The sequence below is a fragment of the Triticum dicoccoides genome, chromosome 1B, assembly GCF_002162155.2.
Source record: "Triticum dicoccoides isolate Atlit2015 ecotype Zavitan chromosome 1B, WEW_v2.0, whole genome shotgun sequence".
NCBI lineage: Eukaryota > Viridiplantae > Streptophyta > Magnoliopsida > Poales > Poaceae > Triticum > Triticum dicoccoides.
This window is the reverse complement of record NC_041381.1, coordinates 515798862-515820202: the sequence shown is the minus strand read 5'-3', so window position 1 is coordinate 515820202 and position 21341 is coordinate 515798862.

Sequence of the window (21341 nt, the reverse complement as noted above, 5' to 3'; positions counted from 1 at the left end):
ACCAAAATCATTGATCATCTCCCGTAAAAAACGGGGCACGATCTCCATATTGATGGGACATGCCAATGGAGGAACTACCTCGAACTGCGAATCGAGTGCTCACAACGGTTCAGTGTTTATAACCGGCTATGGCCTTTCGTCAAAAGTTGTCAGGCGAGGGCACTATTCACACTTGGGTGGTTGGCCTTCGAGGCTAAGTAATTTTTACAATTTGGACACCGGACACAGTTCGGGTTACGGATGAATGAACTTGGATAGGTAACTCTTGAAGATTCGGCTGAAGGGGACTACTCCGAACACAAATGGGGAGGATAACTCGCCTCGGAAGCCGGAGACTTTGAGTGCACAAAAGACACCAGGGATCATGAAACACCGGTGTTGAAGGTTAGTTCGGCGGCTACTGAGGGAGTCCCGGACTAGGGGGTCCTTGGGCTGCCGGCCTTTCTCTTATGGGACCGACAGGTGGGTCGCGCTACAACTGCTAGAAGGCCGAGCTATGAGGTGACTCCGTATCCGGACAGAAAACCTTTAATGCCTTGGTGTGTCCTCCAAGTCAAGATAAGAGAATCGGCATGTTTATCCCTTCATCATGACCGACCATATGTAACCCTAGTCCCCCTGGTGTCTATATAAACTAGAGGGTTTTAGGCCGTAGAGGCTAGAGGAAGCCTAGGGTTTAGTTCATCTGATCTCGTGGTAGATCGACTATGTAATCATCCTATACATTTCAATATAATCAAGCAGGACGTAGTGTTTTACCTCTTCGAGAGGGCTAGAATCTGGATAAACATCGTGACCTTCGTCCCTTGTTCCCCATTGATCCAAGATCCACAGCTCGGGACCCCCTACCCGAGATCCGCCAGCTTTGGCACGGACAGTAGTGAAGAACTTACATGTTTCAGTAACGGTGTGAGCCGTTGGTGGGTGTGTAAGCCCCTTGGTAGCTCTTATGCCATGTTGAACCCATGCAATTGTTGTTATTGGAGTTCCCGCTCACTCAGATCGGCTCCGGCTCCGTGCTAGCTCATGAAGTTTCCGCTCACTCAGATCGGCTCCGTGCTCTCCTCGCCCGCTTACATTTTTCTTCTTCTGATCGCTGAGTGCTAGGTCAGGAAAATGGCTATTGTTCTTTTTATTAAATCAAATGAAGTTCACATAATGTAGGATTTAAAAAAATAGAGATTAAAAAACAGACAATAAAAAATGTTCACGAATTTAAAAAATATTAGTGGATTTAAAACAATATTTATAAATTTCAATTGGGTATGCAACTTTTAAAATCTTCATGGACTTCAAAAAAGTTTGTGAACTACAAAATTATGCATGAATTAAAAAAATGTTCATAGTCTTTTCAAATGTTCGTGAGTTTTAACTATTCATGAATTATCATGTAAAACAATAAATATAAATATAGAGCCAAACAAGAAAAAACAAATAGGAAACAAATAGAAAACTTTAAAAACCCTTGTAAAAACAGAAAAGAAAGAAAAACAAAAAAAGTAGGCAATACCTTTTCAAAACCGAAAAACCCGAAATCACTAGTTAAGGAGTACTCCTTGCGAAGATCACTTCAATTCCCCAGATTGCGACAAGTGGCGCGCTGCATGTGCGCCACTTGTCGCAACCTAGAAGTTTTCCCTTTTTCGTAGATCCGTTTATTCAAAACGTTTTATCTCTTAAACCGTGCATCCAAATCTCGATCCGTTTTCGCCGTTGGATTCCTCATGTTGAGATCTTCAAAACTAGATCCCATGTTGATAGGTTTTGACGAACTTTTTTTCACGAAAAAAACGGACGAAAAAACCGAACCGGGACCACGGTTTTTTCCCTTTTCGAAAGAGGCACGGCCGTGACTCTCGCGAAAGAACAACCGTGCCTCTCGCGGAAGTAAAACCGTGCCTCTCGTGAAAGAAAAATAAAATAGAAAACACGTTTTTTCCGTTTTCGAGGAGGTACGGCCGTGACTCTCGCGAAAGCACAACCGTGCCTCTCGCGGAAGGAAAACCGTGCCTCTCGCGAAAGAAAAAAACAGAAAACATGTTTTTTTTCGTTTCCAAGAGGCACGGCCATGGCTCTCGCGAAAGCACAACCGTGCCTCTCGCGGAAGCAAAGCCGTGCCTCTCGCGGAAGAAAAAAAACAGAAAATATTTTTTTTTTCGTTTCCAAGAGGTACGGCCGTGCCTCTCGCGAAAAAAAAACGTTTTTTTGTGAAAAAAAATTCGATTTTTTTTTGTCGAAAAGCTAGGGAAGACCGGCGAAAAACCAAAACGTAAAAAAACCCCAAAAAAACCGTTTAAAAAGCCGAAAACGCGTGCAAAAAAATAAAAAAATAAAATCCTGAGGGAGCGCCCAGAGCGTGACACGTGACGAATGACTGAGAGCGCGCCAAGTGGCGCTGATCGTTACGAGACTCCCGAAGGAGCGCTCGTTAATTAGTTGCTTCCGAAAAACCCGGCCAACCCATCGACACACGCCCTTGCAGGCTGGGCCCATAGCTTCTTCCACATCCCTGATGCACTAGGAAGCTCCAAAACTAAAAAGCTTAGTATCTTAATAGATATATTTCCACGCAAATCCTCTCAACACTCTCTTAAGACAAAACTCTGTGCCAATCGTTTACAAATAAAAAACATACTTCTGAATGAAATGAAAACTTGCCGTCACGTAGCGACTCAACTTAGCAAAACAAGCGCACACCCGTACGTGCCTGCGGCGCAGCTTCCAGGCAAGCAGACGCAGTGGTTTTGGTTGGTGGTTTCTGATCACCAATCTATCACACGAGACGCTACCACAGATAGCCATTAGCCAAGCATCAGATTCCGATCGATGATGGGGAACCTGCATGCATTTCCACACCCGAACCTTCACCGCTTCTTCTTCATCCATCCACGGACATGCACTGCACCGGACGGTCGTCCTGAGGTCTTCGGACGGATCGATGAGAATCCATCCCGTCATGCTCGGTTGCTCGTTAGATCCCCAACTGAGTTGCTGCTGGGTCGGATGAGACGCGCGCGCGCGCTCATGTTATTTTTTTCAGACCAGACCCAGACCTGGAACGCCGGGGACGAACCTGGCCTGGCCAGTGGGAAAGGAGATCCCCGCGGTCCTGAGGATCCGGTGCCCGTTGGCCTTTTGGCTTGGCTGAAAATATCTGATCTGATCTTCAATTGGCCTGCATGTGGACGAACCAGGGCGAGGCGTTTCGGATCAGGAAAGCCGGAGGCGCGAGAGGATCGGCCGCAAAGGGAAAGCGAGCTGCGTCGATCGATCGAGATTTGGCTGGCCTTCTTCTGCGACCCCTCATCAAAAACAAAATCTGGCGTGCGCAGTGTTGTGTGAATGGATGGGTCATGATTGACGGTCTGTGCAAATATAGACAGCACGAACCAATCTGACCCGATGAACAATAAAAACACACTCTGCCAGACACGAAAGCCATAATGCGGATGCCGCCAATCGGATCCCAAAGCAGCTTTGATCAGCAATGGCCAATATTAGCCGTTAAACTTTAAGCTTAGAGCAAAGCCTGGCCGGCCATTCGCCGCCGGTTGGGGCGCGCACGTATGCGTAGGCCCAAACCATCCTAGCGGATAAGCTAGACTACAGCCAGAGGACGCATCAGGCGTGCACACGAACGCGGTCATGTTCATGTGCGACGAATCCAGAGCAAAAGCTCGTTCCTTTTTTTCTAGTAAAAAGGCGTAGACGAAAGGAGAGCGAATTAGAGGAAGTGGCCGTGCTTTCTTGGGTCCTAGCGAGCGCGACGTGACATGCAAGGGAAATTTTTGCTAAAATAATTTAGCGGGCTGCGATCTTATCCTCGAAGAGCGTTGGCCCACAAGGCCCACGGCCGCCGGCCGGGGGATCCGACCGGTACGGCGCTCGCGTCAGCGGAATCCGGATGTGGGCGGCGAGTGCTGTCTGGTGTGCATGCGCTCTGCTTTTTGCTCCCAAAGCGCACGTGCTCCATTGTTTTGTTAGAATTAGAATGTTCTTGTGCCAGAAGAAGCATCAACCACTGCCATGATTAGATGATTAGGAGAGATGAAAGAAAAGATGTACCAGCTCCAACGCATGCTCATACGAGTATATCATTGCGTGCAATGCCTTGAAGATACAACCTGAACACAATGTGTAGTACTGTTACCATTCTTGCGGAAGTAGAACATGCGAGACTGAATTTGTATGTCCATTATACATGCAATTTATTTGAAACCATGTATTTACATGACATGCTTTGTAGCCCAAGTGTAGGCGTGGAGGGTCAGTGGGCCATAGACCCCTAAAAAAAGAAAATATACCAGCGCTGCTATGGTGGTGCCATGCATGTTGGCCATGAATCTTCTATCTTATCGGCAAGGAATGGTTTACGTTGATTGGTACGATGCTTGATAGTATAAGAGCATCCCCGGGACTTGAAGTAGCGTCATCTGAAGGCCAACCGGCGAAAAAATCGCCATGGGGATGGTCAGTTTTCCAACCGCCGCCTCAAGCTGGACGAGACGCCGCTTTTTGAAAACCAAAGTCGACCAAAGTTTGGCCAAACTTCATACAAAATGACACAAATTTGGAGTAAATTCAGGCGCTTTCATTGATATTTGTACAAATTGAAAACATAATTTTAAAAGAAACTAAAAACTACTACTACTACTACTAAGCCGCCGCCGCCGTCTTCAGCCTTCTACATGCCGAGGAGCCTGTAGAAGTTGGTTTAGTCGCCGTTGTCGCCGCCGCCGTCTTTGCTGCACCCCTGCCCTGGGTTGCCGTGGCGAACGGGGTTGGACGGCCCAGGCGTCTCCTCGTCGCTGTCGTCGAGGATGACGACGCCGCCCTCCTCGCGGCCGCGGCGCCGGGCGGCGATCTCCTCGAGGTACCGGCGCTGGCGCTCCATCTCCTGTCGGACGTAGTCGTCCAGCACCCATTTGAGGCCGGTCTCCACGTCAGCGACCATGGCCTCGTGCTCCTTCTTCACGGGAAGGAGCACCGACTCGGTCATCGGCTTGACGAGGCGGGAGGGAGGAGAAGGGACGCCGTCCTCGTTGATGACGAGGGCGCTGTGATACGTCTCCGTCGTATCTACTATTTCAAACACTTTTACCCTTGTTTTGGACTCTAACTTGCAAGATTTGAATGGAACTAACCCGGACTGACGCTGTTTTCAGCAAAACCGCCATGGTGTTATTTTTGTGCAGAAATAAAAGTTCTCGGAATGACCTGAAAATCCACGGAGCAACTTTTCAGAATTAATAAAAAATACTAGCGAAAGAATCAGCGTCAGGGGGCCCACACCCTATCCACGAGGGTGGGGGCGCGCCCCCTCCCCTAGGGCGCACCCCCTGCCTCGTGGCCCCCCTGGACGTCCACCGACCTCAACTCCAACTCCATATATTTGCTTTCGCGGAGAAAAAAACAGAAAGAAAGTTTCATCGCATTTTACGATATGGAGCCGCCACCAAGCCCTAATCTCTCTCGGGAGGGCTGATCTGGAGTCTGTTTGGGGCTCCAAAGAGGGGGATTCATCACCGTCGTCATCATTAACCATCCTCCATCACCAATTTCATGATGCTCACCGCCGTGCGTGAGTAATTCCATCATAGGCTTGCTGGACGGTGATGGATTGGATGAGATTTACCATGTAATCAAGTTAGTTTTGTTAGGGTTTGATCCCTAGTATGCACTATGTTCTGAGATTGATGTTGCTATGACTTTGCTATGCTTAATGATTGTCACTAGGGCCCGAGTGCCATGATTTCAGATCTAAACCTATTATGTTTTCATGAATATATGTGTGTTCTTGATCCTATCTTACAAGTCTATAGTCACCTATTATGTGTTATGATCCGACAACCCGAAGTGACAATAATCAGGATACTTCTCGGTGATGACCGTAGTTTGAGGAGTTCATGTATTCACTATGTGTTAATACTTTGGTCCGGTACTCTATTAAAAGGAGGCCTTAATATCCCTTAGTTTCCACTAGGACCCCGCTGCCACGGGAGGGTAGGACAAAAGATGCCATGCAAGTTTTTTCCATAAGCACGTATGACTATATTCGGAATACATGCCTACATTACATTGATGAATTGGAGATAGTTTTGTGTCACCCTATGTTATAACTATTACATGAGGAATCACATCCGACATAATTATCCATTACTGATCCAATGCCTACGAGCTTTTCACATATTGTGCTTTGCTTATTTACTTTACCGTTGCTACTGTCACAATTATTACAAAACTGCTACTGTTAACTTTGCTACTGTTACCGTTACTTCCATACTACTTTGCTACTAAATACTTTGCTGCAGATACTAAGTTATCTAGGTGTGGTTGGATTGACAACTCAACTGCTAATACTTGAGAATATTCTTTGGCTCCTCTTGTGTCGAATCAATAAATTTGGGTTGAATACTATACCCTCGAAAACTTTGTGATCCCCTATACTTGTGGGTTATCAAGACTATTTTCTGGCGCCATTGCCGGGGAGCATGGCTCTATTCTTTGAGTCACTTGAGATTTATATCTGCTGGTCACTGTGAGGAACTTGAAAGACGAAAGAACTAAGATTTATCTCTCAACTACGAGGGGAGGTAAGGAACTGTCATCTAGTTCTACACTAGATTCTCCTTCTGTTATGAGTAAACTTGTGACACCTAAACCTGCTTCTGCTATTAATTCTGATATGTCGCATGTTATTGATGATGCCACTTCTACTATGCATGATACTTATGATGAAACTACTTCTGTGCTTGAAACTACTGTGCCGTTAGGTGAATATCTTAATGAACAACTTGCTAGGGTTAGAGAGAATGAAATTATTGAAACTGATATTATTGAAGATAGTGATGATTAAGGTTCTCCCCCTAAATATGAATTAGCCGTTGTTCCTGAGGGTTATGTTATGGATGAAGAAACTGCTAGAGATTTTTTTGCTTGCAATGATAGATCTGTTCTTAAGAAGTTATTAGCTAAACTGAAACAGAAAACTCTGAATGCTAGAATGAAATATGACCCTGCTTTTGCTACTTCACCTATCTTTGTTACTGATAAGGATTATGAATTCTCTGTCGATCCCGAGATAATTACTTTGGTTGAATCTGATCCTTTTTATGGCTATGAATCTCAAACGGTTGTGGCACATCTTACTAAATTGAATGATATAGCTACCCTGTTCACTAATGATGCGAAATTGCGTTATTATTATATCCTTAAGATATTTCCATTCTCATTAAAGGGTGATGCTAAAACTTGGTTTAATTCTCCTGATCCTGGTTGTGTGCATGGTCCCCAGGATATGATTTATTATTTCTCGGCTAAATATTTCCCTGCTCATAAGAAACAAGCTGCCTTAAGGGAAATATATAATTTTGTGCGAATTGAAGAAGAGAGTCTCCCACAAGCTTGGGGGAGGCTTCTCCGATTACTTAATGCTTTGCCTGATCATCCTCTTAATAAAAATGAAATACTTGATATTTTTTATAATGGACTAACCGATGCTTCCAAGGACCACTTGTATAGTTGTGCTGGTTGTATTTTCAGGAAAAGAACAGTCGATCAAGCTAAATTGCTATTGAATAATACTAGCAAAAACGCCCGTGTGTTGCAACGGGAGGATATCACAAACTCTAACCCAATATGCATGGCTCAAAATCCCCGCATATTCAAATCATCTTGCGAGATGACACCTATTTTAAAAATATAGTAGTTAGTTTGAAGTTATTCAGTCAGATACTGACTCATTAACTCCTCTACAAAGAAATTAAAGATGAACTCTTTATCCCTTTGAATACTACATTGTTCAAGTTTTATGATGCTTTTATTGGATGGTGAAATTCATAAACTCGCCCCATTATGCATCTTCCTGACGTATAAAAGAGCCCATGCTTTTTAACGAGAAACAAAAATATTGAGAAGTTTATGTTATTATGACAAACACCAACATCTTGTTCATGTCCCTTTTCTTCATCGATCCGACGGCATCACACCAATAGATTACTTTTCTCTATATGGGATATGTATCCATCTTAACCCTCGTAAGAATACTACTCCATCTTAACCCTCGTAAGAATACTACTCATGCAACAATCATTAATTATTAATATTTACAAATTCAACGTTGAAGCAATAAATGAATCCAGCCCATCACAATATGTTCTGTAAACAGGGTTGGCAACCCTATTGACCCTGCATAACCTGTGTGATATGTTCAGGTTGTCTTGCAGGCACATCGAGCACAGGTGGTTGCTTTGTTTTTCTTGGTTGTGATGGTCTATTCCCCATGGATACGAACGCGACTCACCATACTTTTTTTGGGTTAAATCTTGCACGCCTCAACTTTTCACATACGTATCTCCCCCTCTCTCTTACATTTTTTTAATGCCTCTATCTCTCACGTTTATCTCACTTCTCATTTACCATTCTCTCTTAGGTGCCTCTCTTGAACTCACAGATCTCTCTCTCCATCCTCTATTTGGCTAACCCGGACGACATACTAAAAATCCTGGATGACCAAATTAAAAACTATGAATTTTTTTAGGAAATCATTTGAGACTTCCTTCTATTTTATTTAAATTTCCTTTTCAAATTCCTTTTGAACCTTTGCAAAAATCCCATGCCTTTTTCTACTTCAAGGTATACCTCCAAACTTTGCCGATATTTCTTCTGGCTTTTTCCCAAGTTCCACCAAAAATCTTAATATTTTTGGACACTTATAAAACCTAGTCGTAGAGTTTGAATTTAAACTTTCAATCATGCCCATTTATATTTTATGGATCAAGATCATTTTTCCGAGTCCAGGTAAAATAACCCCATGCCCAAACTCTTCTCCTAGACCTCCTTTTCTTTATTCAAATCTCTATTTTTTTCAGAAATAGACAAAAAAACTGAAGGAAGAGAGAGAGAGAGAGAGAGAGAGCAGCGCATCACTTTTGGCCCAAGGCCCAGCAACACCTCATCAACCTTAGCCGCCAGGGAGAGCCTCGCTCAATCCCGATCCCCATTCTTTCGATCCCCCTCGTCCTCCTCTCCATCCCCAGCCACCAGAGACACGCACACGAGAGAGGTTCGGCTGTCGCAGCCCCTCGCGCGCTTACCTCCCGCCAGGAACGCCGCCGCCCGATGCCGCCCCTCTGGCGAGCTCCTCCTCTTCTCCTCTCGTTTCCCTTATCGCGCCATTCTGCTCAAAGCAACCATGCTTTGCCACGGTCCGCGGCGAGCGTCGCTAGCCCCGCTCCTTCCCTGCCGCTCCCCTCCTCCCATGGTGCTCCTCTACACCGCTGAGTACGAGGCCGGCGAGTCCTGCCGTCGTCCCGAGGCAATCCACTGCTGTCCCTCTCCTTGTTCCCTTTCTCTTCTCTGCCATGGCCACCCGCAGGAGCTCGAGCTTGTCCCACACCTCCTTCCTGTCATCCTGCTTGCCGTCGCCTGGATCCGCGCCTCCCCATGCCCTGCAAGTCCCGCCACGCCACCCTCCTATGCATCGAGATGCGCCACCGTCTCAAGTGCTTGCCTCGCCTTACCGTGCGTGGATCTGGTCGCCCTTGAACCATCCCGGAATCCGGCGTGATCTGGCCAAAGAATGAACGCCGCCGCGTCTGGTCTTCTACCATGCCGGCGCGGACTGGAACCTCCCCTGCCTACATCTTCGGTGCTGCACACCCCATGTTTTTTTAAAAGATTGAAACATTTTTCTCAGATTAAAAAAGGATTGCGGGTTAAATACTAAAAAGCACAGGGACCTTTATGCAAAAAAGCCACGACAGTGAACCCGACAGACTCAATCCGTGCTTTATTATTAGGGAGAGATTTTGACTAATGAAAATAATTGGACTCTTCCTGAGCCAATTCCTGAGCCAACTCCTAAACCAACTCCAAAGAAGAGGGGTGTTCTATTTCTCAGTCCTGAAGATATGCAAGAGGCAAAAAAATCTATGAAAGAAAAAGGTATTAAAGCTGAAGATGTTAAGAATTTACCTCCTGTTGAAGAAATACATGGTCTTAATATACCAACTATTGAAGAAACACACAGTCTTGATAACCTGACACAGGTAGTAAAGGTAAATTCTCTCTATAGATATGATAAAGTTGAAATCCCGTCTACTAAGTTTGCTAGCCAATGCTTGGATGAATTTGACGACTTTATGGCTAGACAAGAAAATTTCAATGCTTATGTTGGTAGAGAATTAAAGAGTAATGCTTACATGATTGGACGCTTGAGTGATTATATGGCTAGAGTTAAAGGTGAACTTAAACTCATTTGTAAATATGCTTCTATGGTTACCACTCAAGCAGAACAAGTACTTAAAGCTCAAAGTGATTTGCTCGATGAATTAAATAATAAACATGACTTTGCTGTAGAGTGGCTACCAGAACGGGTAAAATGAATCAGGAACCTTTGTATCCTGAAGGCCACCCTAAGACAATTGAGCAAGATTCTCAGAGAAATAATGTAGATGCACCTAGTCCTTCTAAAAAGAAGAAAAAGAAAAATGATAGGACCTTGCATGCTTCTAGTGAACCTGTTGTAGACACACCTGAGAATCCCAATGATATTTCTATTTTTGATGCTGAAACACAATATGGTGATGAACATGAATCTAGTGATAATATTAATGATAATGTTCATGTTGATGCTCAACCTAGCAATAATAATGATGTAGAGATTGAACCTGCTATTGATCTTGATAACCCACAATCAAAGAATCAACACTATGATAAGAGAGATTTTGTTGCTAGGAAGCACGGTAAAGAAAGAGAATCATGGGTTCAGAAACCCATGCCTTTTCCTCCTAAGCTATCCAAGAAAAAGGATGATGAGGATTTTGAGCGCTTTGCTGAAATGATTAGACCTATCTTCTTACATATGCGTTTAACTGATATGCTTAAAGTAAATCGTTATGCTAAATACATGAAAGATATTATTACAAATAAAAGAAAGATACCGGAAGCTGCAATTTCCATCATGCTTGCTAATTATACTTTTAAAGGTGGAATACCTTAGAAACTTGGAGATCCAGGAGTACCAATTATACCATGCTCCATTAAAAGAAACTATGTTAAAACTGCTTTATGTGATCTTCGAGCCGGTGTTAGTGTTATGCCTCTCTCTTTATATCGTAGACTTGAATTGAATAAGTTGACACCTACTGAAATATTTTTGCAAATGGCTGATAAATCAACTGCTATACCTATCGGTATTTGTGAGGATGTGCCTGTTGTGGTTGGAAACATCACTATCTTAACGACCTTTGTTATTCTTGATATTCCCGAGGATGGCAGTATGTCGATTATCCTTGGTAGACCCTTTTTAAATATTATAGGGGCTGTTATTGATTGCAACAAAGGCAATGCCACTTTTCATGTTAATGGTAATGAGCATACGATACACTTTCCCAGGAAACAACCTCAAGTTCATAGTATCAATTCTATTGAAAAAATTCCAACTATCATTATTGGAGGTTTTGAATTTCCCCTTCCTACCGTCAAGAAGAAATATGATATTCTTATTATTGGGGATGTTCACATCCCCGTTGAGGTAACCTAGTGTTATTCGAAATTTTTCTGGTTTCATGTGATTCGGAATAAGTTTGTTAACAAGACTTGATCAACCTTATTAGTGGATTCCTTTTGATGACCATGAGATGGATGAAGTTAGAAGGCACAACCTTCTGTACCCTCCTTTTACTTTCTGTTATTTAGATTAAATAAAGTAAAAATAGTATTTTTTGTCTGTTTTCCGAATTATCCTTGCAATAAAAATACCCCGAAAATAAAAGTTCTCCAAATGCCTTGCAAATTTAACATGATTTTTTCTGGAATATTTGAGAATATCTGGCACTAAGAGCACAACATGGGGAGCTGGCACCTGGCCACGAGGGTCCAGGGCACGCCCACCCCTATAGGGCGCGCCCCCTGCCTCGTGGGCCCATGGTGGCCCCCCTCCACTTATTCCTGCACCCACACACTTCTTCTTCCTCCCAAAAAATCACCATCCCGCTCAAGCATGAGTTCTAGCTCACTTTGCTGCCATTTTCGATCTCCTTGCTCAAAGCTCCATTCACAAAACTGCTTTGGGGGATTGTTCTTTGGTATGTGACTCCTCCAATGGTCCAATTAGTTTTTGTTCTAGTGCTTTATTCATTGCAAATTTTTTCTGCCTAGGTGACCCTGTTCTTGAGCTTGCATGTCAAATTTATATGGTCCCAAGTAATTTTAATGCATGATATTGGCTCTAGGCACTTGTGGGAGTAGTTGCTATCAATTTTGTTGAGTTCGATTTACTTTTATTTTGAGTTACTAAAAATTTCATAAATTTTCAGAATAAGATGAATATATTTGTCTTGAGGGGCTCTTCTAGCCAAGGCTCTAAGGATAAACAAGTTAAGGAGAATGAAAATCCCAAGTATAATCTCCCCCGTGTGGCGGAAGTATGACCGTGTGAATGGCCTTGTGATGATTTCTTGAGAGCAGCCGGGATTCATGACGATTTTTATTCGTTGGCTGATAATGCGGGCCTCACCGACTTCCTCCACGACCAGGCTGAACAGTATCTCTTACTCACCAATACTTTCGTGCAAAATTTCTACTTTTATCCTAAGAAATCATCTCCTTCGGTAGAGTTTCATTTATATGATGTGGCTAGGGAGATGTCGCTATATGAATTTTGCAAGTTTTGCAAGATACCTTTTGTGGGCAGCTTAGAGGAACCACATCATAAAGATGTGGATGGATTTATTGATACTATTACTGTAGGGGAAACGAGGAAGGTTTCCGATGCAAGAATGACTAGCATACATTTTCCTATTTTACGCTACTTTACAATATTTGCTAGTCGATGCTTAATTGGCCATGGAAACTGTGGAAACCTTAGTGTTCCTGATAATATTATTTTGTTCCATGCTTTATTTCGTGATAACTCTGTTAGTATGGGTGCTATTATTTCTAAATGATTAAGCTTGAACCGTACAAAGGGCCCCATCTTTTGAGGTATCTATGCTTCACGCCTTGCTAAACATTTCAGGATACCTATTAGGCATTTTGTGGAATAGGAAAAACTGCTGCCCCCTACTTTTCTAGATTATAATAGCATGGTAGCACATGAGTTTATTGTTAAAAATGATGATAAGATGCTTTTGTATAATTTCAGATTTCATAAGAAACACAATGAGACTATTATCTTGCATGCGCCCTCCTTGTTTGATCTAACTGCAGGCCCTTGCCTCGTCTTACCGGAGGCCGTCTATGCGCTCCGTGGCCAGACATCAGCTCCAGAGCCTGAGCCGGAACCACCACTTGACCCTTATCGACCATCCTGTTATCAGTGGGATCTGGAGGAGATCGCCAGCCAGTGGCAGTACGATGATACTCCTCAGTACACCGGGGAGAGTGGCCACGATCCATGGGCATAGACCGACTTAGGCCAAAAGACTAAGCTTGGTGGAGTACGTATTTCTCACCGACACTACATTCATGTTCACACACTCATTCTAGTTGTCGGTGCTAGTTTACTTTCCATGCTAGTTTTTCGTTTTACTATCCATGCTAGTTTAATTTCTTTTTCTAGCTTTCTTCTTGTGTGTTTGATAAACCTTAAGAAAAACCAAAAAAAGTTAGTTTACTTTCCATGCTGTAGTAGTAGTAACTAAAAGAAAACCCAAAAAGATTTCTCGTTCTTCTTTTGCTTGTTGGGAGCTTTCCCGTGTAAATAGTTTTATTTCTTTTCTTTCCTTTGGGGGTCGAGAGGAGAAGACCATAATGAAAATGTTTAGTGGCTCTCATATGCATGATTGTCGATTTAACCAATAGCCCATATTACCTTGTCTTCTCCCTTGAATTGAATGCTTGCAGATTCCAGCTTAGTCCAATGCACGTGCACTATTATTATTATACACACCGTTCGGTCGTGGAAGTGAAAGGCAATAATGACGATATATGATGGAATGATTGAGATGAGAGAAGTTGGTATGAACTCGTCCTCTCTTGTTTTTGTAAATATGATTAGTTCATCGTCGCTGATTCGGCCTATTATGAATAAACATGTTTGCAATGACAACTAGAGATTATAGTTGCCTATGCCATGCTTAATTAGCTAGGAGCTTATAATGGTTTACCTTGCGTGCCAACATGCTATTAAAATGGTTGTGATGTGGTATGATAGGGTGGTATCCTCCTTTGAATGATTCGAGTGACTTGACTTGGCACATGTTCATGCATGTAGTTGAAACAAAATCGACATAGCCTTCATGATATTTATGTTCATGGTGGATTATATCCTACTCATGCTTGCACTCGGTGTTGATTAATTTTAATGCATGTTCATGACTGTTGTCGCTCTCTCAGTTGGTCGCTTCCCAGTCTTTTGCTAGCCTTCACCTATACTAAGCGGGAATACTGCTTGTGCATCCAAACTCCATAAACCCCAAAGTTATTCCATATGAGTCCACCATACCTTCCTATATGCGGTATTTACCTGCCGTTGCAAGTAAATTTGTATGTGCTAAACTCTAAACCTTCAAATGAAATTCTGTTTTGTATGCTCGAGCAGCTCATGTATCAACTAGGGCTGTCTGTATCTTCCATGTTAGGAGGGTTATTCTCAAGAGGAGTGGATTCCGCTCCTCACTCATGAGAAAATGGCTGGTCACGGGATGCCCAGTCCCATGCTCAAATCAGATCAAAATAATTGCAAACAAAACTCCTCAGGATTTTTGCTAGTTGGAGGCACCCGTTGTTTCGGGCAAGCCATGGATTGATGCTTGTTGGTGGTGGGGGAGTATAAAATTTACCATTCTGTTTGGGAACCGCCTATAATGTGTGTAGCATGGAAGATATCGAGATCTCATAGTTGTTATGTTGACAGTAAAAGTATACCGCTCGAAATGTTATTTATCTCCATTTCAAAATCGAGCTCTGGAACCTCTACAGATCTCTGCTTGCCTCTACGAAGGGCCTATCTATTTACTTTTATGTTGAGTCATCACCCTCTTATTAAAAAGCACCCACTGGAGAGCACCGCTGTCATTTGCGTGCATTATTATTAGTTTATATTGGGTATGACTATGAATGGATCTCTTTTACCATGAATTATAATGTTTAGTTAGTCCTTGATCTTTAAAGGTGCTCTGCATTTATGTTTTGCGGTCTCAAAAAGGGCTAGCGAGATACCATCTTGTTATATCATATTATGATTATTTTGAGAAAGTGTTGTCATCCGAGTTTTATTATTATTGCTCGCTAGTTGATTATGCCATTGATATGAGTAAACATGAGACCTAAGTGTTATTGTGAATATGGTTAGTTCATAATCTTTGCTGAAAACCTGAATGTTGGCTTTACATATTTACAACAACAAGAGCAAATAGAGTTTGTAAAAGTTTTTCTTTATCACTTTCAGTTTGTCAACTGAATTGCTTGAGGACAAGCAAAGGTTTAAGCTTGGGGGAGTTGATACGTCTCCGTCGTATCTACTTGTCCAAACCCTTTTTGCCTTGTTTGGAGTCTAATTTGCATGATTTGAATAGAACTAACCCGGACTGACGCTGTTTCAGGAGAACTGCCATGTTGTTATTTTTGTGCAGAAATAAAAGTTCTCGGAATGACCTGAAAATCCACGGAGCAACTTTTTAGAATTAATAAAAAATACTGGCGAAAGAATCAGCGTTAGGGGGCCCACACCCTATCCACGAGGGTGGGGGCGCGCCCCCTCCCCTAGGGCGCGTCCCCTACCTCGTGGCCCCCCTGGACGTCCACCGACCTCAACTCCAACTCCATATATTTGCTTTCGTGGAGAAAAAAAATCAGAGAGAAAGTTTCATTGTGTTTTACGATACGGAGCCGCCGCCAAGCCCTAATCTCTCTCGGGACGGCTGATCTGGAGTCCGTTCGGGGCTCCGGAGAGGGACCTTCGTCGCCGTTGTCATCATCAACCATCCTCCATCACCAATTTCATGATGCTCACCGCCGTGCGTGAGTAATTCAATCATAGGCTTGCTGGACGGTGATGGGTTGGATAAGATTTACCATGTAATCAAGTTTGTTTTGTTAGGGTTTGATCCCTAGTATCCACTATGTTTTGAGATTGATATTGCTATGACTTTGCTATGCTTAATGCTTGTCACTAGGTCCCGAGTGCCATGATTTCAGATATGAACCTATTATGTTTTCATGAATATATGTGAGTTCTTGATCCTATCTTACAAGTCTATAGTCACCTATTATGTGTTATGATCTGACAACCCCGAAGTGACAATAATCGGGATACTTCTCGGTGATGACTGTAGTTTGAGGAGTTCATGTATTCACTATGTGTTAATGCTTTGGTCCGGTACTTTATTAAAAGGAAGCCTTAATATCCCTTAGTTTCCACTAGGACCCCGCTGCCACGGGAGGGTAGGACAAAAGATGTCATGCAAGTTCTTTTCCATAAGCACGTATGACTATATTCGGAATACATGCCTACAATACATTGATGAATTGGAGCTACTTCTGTGTCACCCTATGTTATAACTATTACATGAGGAATCGCATCCGACATAATTATCCATCACTGATCCAATGCCTATGAGCTTTTCACATATGGTGCTTTGCTTATTTACTTTACTGTTGCTACTGTTACAATTACTACAAAACTGCTACTGTTAACTTTGTTACTGTTACCGTTACTTCCATACTACTTTGATACTAAATACTTTGCTGCAGATACTAAGTTTTCCAGGTGTGGTTGAATTGACAACTCAACTGCTAATACTTAAGAATATTCTTTGGCTCCTCTTGTGTCGAATCAATAAATTTGGGTTGAATACTCTACCCTCGAAAACTGTTGCGATCCCCTATACTTGTGGGTTATCATGCCGTCGTGGGTCCGCCGCCCGAGCGGCGTCTCCCGTGGCTCCGTCTTGACTGGGAGGAGCACCGGCAACCCGGAGGAACGGGAGCCCGACGAGGACGACGACACCGTCTCCATTCGCCTCGGCGTCCAGGTACCACCGCGGCGGTGAGGGGAGGGGGCGCCGGGTACTCCAACCGCGGCGAGTTGCCGGCCTCGATGTGCTCGAGGACGGCATCGAGCGTGCGCCCACGGAAGCCCCACCATTGGCGCCGCCCCTTGGAGTTGAGGCGACCGCGGGGTTCGGCACCGTTCGTGGCAGCTAGCTGGTTGGCGTGGCGGCGCTCGAAGTACGCCGTCCACAGGTTGTGGTTGTCGGGGGCGTACCTCGGTTGTTGCCACACGTACTCCGGCAGCGACGACCTGATGCGCGCGATCTCGGCGCGCCGTTCAGCACCGGCGGGCGGCGGTGGCATCGGGACTCCGCTGGCGCTGAGCCTCCACGAGCCCGGCAGCCGCATGTCTGGCGGCGCCGGATAGTCCACCTCGTAGAGGAGGTGGGCTTCCGCTCGTGCAGGTTGCGGCGACCGAAGCCATTTGGCCAATGATCCGTCCCGAGGTAGTGCTCGGACATGGTCGCGGTTTTGAGATGGGGGAGAGAGGGGAGAGGGGCATCGGCGGGGAGAGAGGGGAGAGGGGCGTCGGCGGGGAGAGAGGGGAGAGGAGCTGTGGTGAGGAAGTGTGTGGCCACCGGCGAGGGAGGGGAGGCTTTTATAGCGGCGGGTGGGCGGCAAGCGGACGGCAGCCGTGTGGACACGTGGTGGGAGGGGGCGGGACGCACGTCGGCGCGCTTTCACTACGCCGTCCGTGAGGAATCAATTGAAGGCTGACCGGCGGTAGCCTTCGCATTGATTCCTGCGGGAACTCGAGGCGATGAGGACAACGAAGGCGCCCAGTCGCTGACTTGGCGGGTCCACCTGATTTCGCGCCAAAGTCGTTTCCCCCGGCGCCCTCGGGCGCCTCCCAGCGCGCTGGGTTCGGCCTGGGTCCGCCGTCGTCAATTTGGGCCCTAACCGGCGAAAATTAGGCTCCTGAGACGCGACTGGGCCTGAGTGAAGATGCTGTAAGCCAATGGCGTTGATGCTAAATTATTCACCTGAAGCCTATCCCACTTCACCAGTGTATTTGCATCGATTACATGCACTCTCGTGTGCTTTCCCCGTAAGAAAATTCAGATTTTCTACCATGTGTGAGAGTAGAAGAAATTTTGTGAACCTAGGGACATCTGAACCCTATAACCTTATACGGCTGAAAATACACTTTAAACATTAATAATATGTACAAATAAATTATGCATGTAAGATATATTTTTCAAAATTGTATCGAATTACACACGCATACTTGTACCCATCCTCTAAGGACGTGAATGGTAAGTTGCATGGTGCAGGCCGATTGAGCCTAACTGAATAAATACATGCTATCGCACTACTTCTTCTCTATTTATTACTGAGCCAGATGAATTGAGTTGCCATAAGCTGCACATACGCAGCCTCCTCCCAAAGAAAATCAGGGTTCCTTTGCCTCCGCCGCCGCCGCCGCAAGTCCGCACGTCTCCGGTGGTCTTATGGTCATTGGGGCCGTGGTGGATCCTGGCCCTTATCAGTGCGAGGGCTCCGTTTTTTTAGATATTTCTTCATGTTTTGTTACGGTTTGTGTCCTGCTCAGGAAGGCAAGATGACGGCGTCTCTATGAAGATGGAATAAAGTTCTCTCCGCTCAGCCCCTGTCCCGGTGATGCGTCTAGCATGGTCGATGGGCGTGTGGAGGTGTGTCTCCGGCAATATCCGTTTTTTGGTGGATTTGCTCGGATCTGGTCGCCGTTTGTATACGTTCGTGTGTTTTCAGGTTGGATCCTTCCGACCTACGCTACTCTTTATGGGCAATGGTTGTTGTTATAGTGCGCTAGTCTCATGGGGCCTTAGCAGTAGACTTTTTGACTGTCCACTACAACAAGTTTTGCCCGGCTCTAGCAAGGGAGGGGCGATGACGGTGGCGCGCCTTCGGCTCTTTGCATGTAGTCATCACTAGGTGGTCTATGAATTTAGATGTAATTTTTATTATTTCTGATATTCGTCGTACTAGCATGGTTGAAAAAAAGTAGACCAGAAGTTTTTCCGCAAAAAGAAGTAAATACATGCTCCGAACATGTTGTGCACTGAGTTTGGTCGCCTACAAAGCCCCAAAGCAGGATCACAAGCAATGGCGGAGCGTGAGTGGAGAAAAGATGAAAGAGAAGATGCACTAGCTCCAACGCATGCTCATATGTATATCATTGCGTGCAATGCTTGAAGATACATCCTGAACACAATGTGTAGCACTGAAACATCCTTGCGGAAGTAGAACACACGAGACTGAATTTGTATGTCCATTATACATACAATTTATTTGAAACCATGTATTTACATGACATGCTTTGTAGCCCAATTGTAGGCATACAGGGGTGAGTTGGCCATAGAACCCTCAAAAGAAAATATATCGGTGTTGGTATGGTGGTGCCATGCATGTTGGCCATGAATCTTCGATCTTATCGGCAAGGAATGGTTTACGTTGATTGCTACGATGCTTGATATAAGCCAATGACGTTGATGCTAAATTAAGCACCTGAAGCCTATCCCATTTCACCAATGTATTTGCATCGATTACATACACTCTCTGGTGCTTTCCTCGTAAGAAAATTCAGATTTTATAGCATATGTGAGAGTAGAAGAAATTTTGTGAACCTAGGAACATCTGAACCCTATAGCCTTGTACGGCTGAAAATACACTTTAAACATTAAGAAAATGTACAAATAAATTATGCATGTAAGATATGTTTTTCCAAATTGTATCCAATTACACACGCATAATTGTACCCATCCTCTAAGGGTGTGAATCGTAGGTTGCATGATATAGCGCGATTGAGCCTGGCTTTTCTATTTATTACTCACCCAGATGAGTTGAGTTGCATAAGCTACACATACCCAGCCGCCTCCTCCCCAAAGAAATCAGGGTTCCTTTGCCTCCTTCGCCGTCGCCAGTCCGTTTCTTCTCCGGTGGCCTTAGGGCCATGTGACAGTCGTGGATCCTGACCCTTGCTGATAGGAGGGCTTCATTTTTAGATGTTACTTTAAATTTTGTTAGAGTTTATGTACTGCTCAGGAAGACAAGACGACGACGGCTCTATGAAGATGGAATAAGGTTATCCCCTCATAACCGTCGCCCAGTGATGCATCTAGCATCTTCGGTGGGGATGTGGAGTTGTGTCTCCGGTAGACTTGTTTTTGGTGGATTTGCTCAGATATGGTCGTGTTTCGTCTACGCTTGTCTGTTTTCAGGTTGGATCATTCCGGTCTACGCTACTCTTCATCGTCGGCGATTGCTCTTCTAGTGCGCTAGTCCTATGGGGACTTAGCACGACGACTTTCTAACTGTCTATTACAACAAGTTTTTTCCAACTCGGCGAGGGAGGAGCAATGACGGCGGCGTGCCTTCGGCTCTTCAATGCTTGTAGTCGCCGCTAGGTAGTCTACGAATCTTGCTGTAATTTCTATTATTTCTGGTATTTGTTGTACAATCATGATTGAAGAAATAGATCATAAGTTTTCTCACAAAAGAAAGAAAGTAAATACATGCTATGGACAAGTTGTTCACTGCGTTTGGTTGCCACAAAGGCCCGGGGTGCATGAGTGCGGGATCACAAGCAATGGCGGAGCGTGAGTGAAATCCAAGGAGGGGTCAAAACAACTACCGAGATTAGAGAGGTCTGGAGATTAGCAGGTAGTTTAGGCTTAGCAGGAGCTTATCCTCACAATTTTTCTCTTGGAAGGGGGCCGGGACCCTCCTTGGTCCCGCCGATGAGTATTTAATCTAAAACTACCACAATTCATGGAAACGTGACGAAAAACTACCACTTTACGATTTTGTGCGAAAAACTATCAATTTTTTCTTAAACCGTGGCAAAAAACTATCAAGTCGTGTAACCGCTCGCTTCCCCCGCGCTAAGCCCAAATCTGACCAGTTGGGCCCACAAACCAGGTGCCACCATGGCCAACCGACGCCCGCCGTGCGTTAACGGCATTAACGGCGCGTTTGCGGTCGGAACGACGACTGTCGGTGGTCCAATAAGTGGCCTCACAGGTGAGAGCGAGCTCAGCCACTCACTCATCCTCTTCCTCCTCGCTCGCTCAGTCACTCCTCATCCTCTCCCTCTCCCTGGTGCTCTGAGCTTGTCGCCGCCGCTGACATTGCTGCCGGTAGAACTTGAGGATGCCATCCTGGAATGACGAGGAGGGCTCGGACGAGGACATCTGCATGGTTTCAATGCATCCTCAGCTCTTTGTAAGTGCATAGTGGTGGAACAGAGTTAGGGTTAGGGTTATGTCAGGTTTCGGGTTCCGCAAACCCTTGAGAGGTTTGAACTCCCGGGTGCGTGCGGAGATCTCAACCTACCCAGCCTGCCAACTCGCGGTCCTCATAGC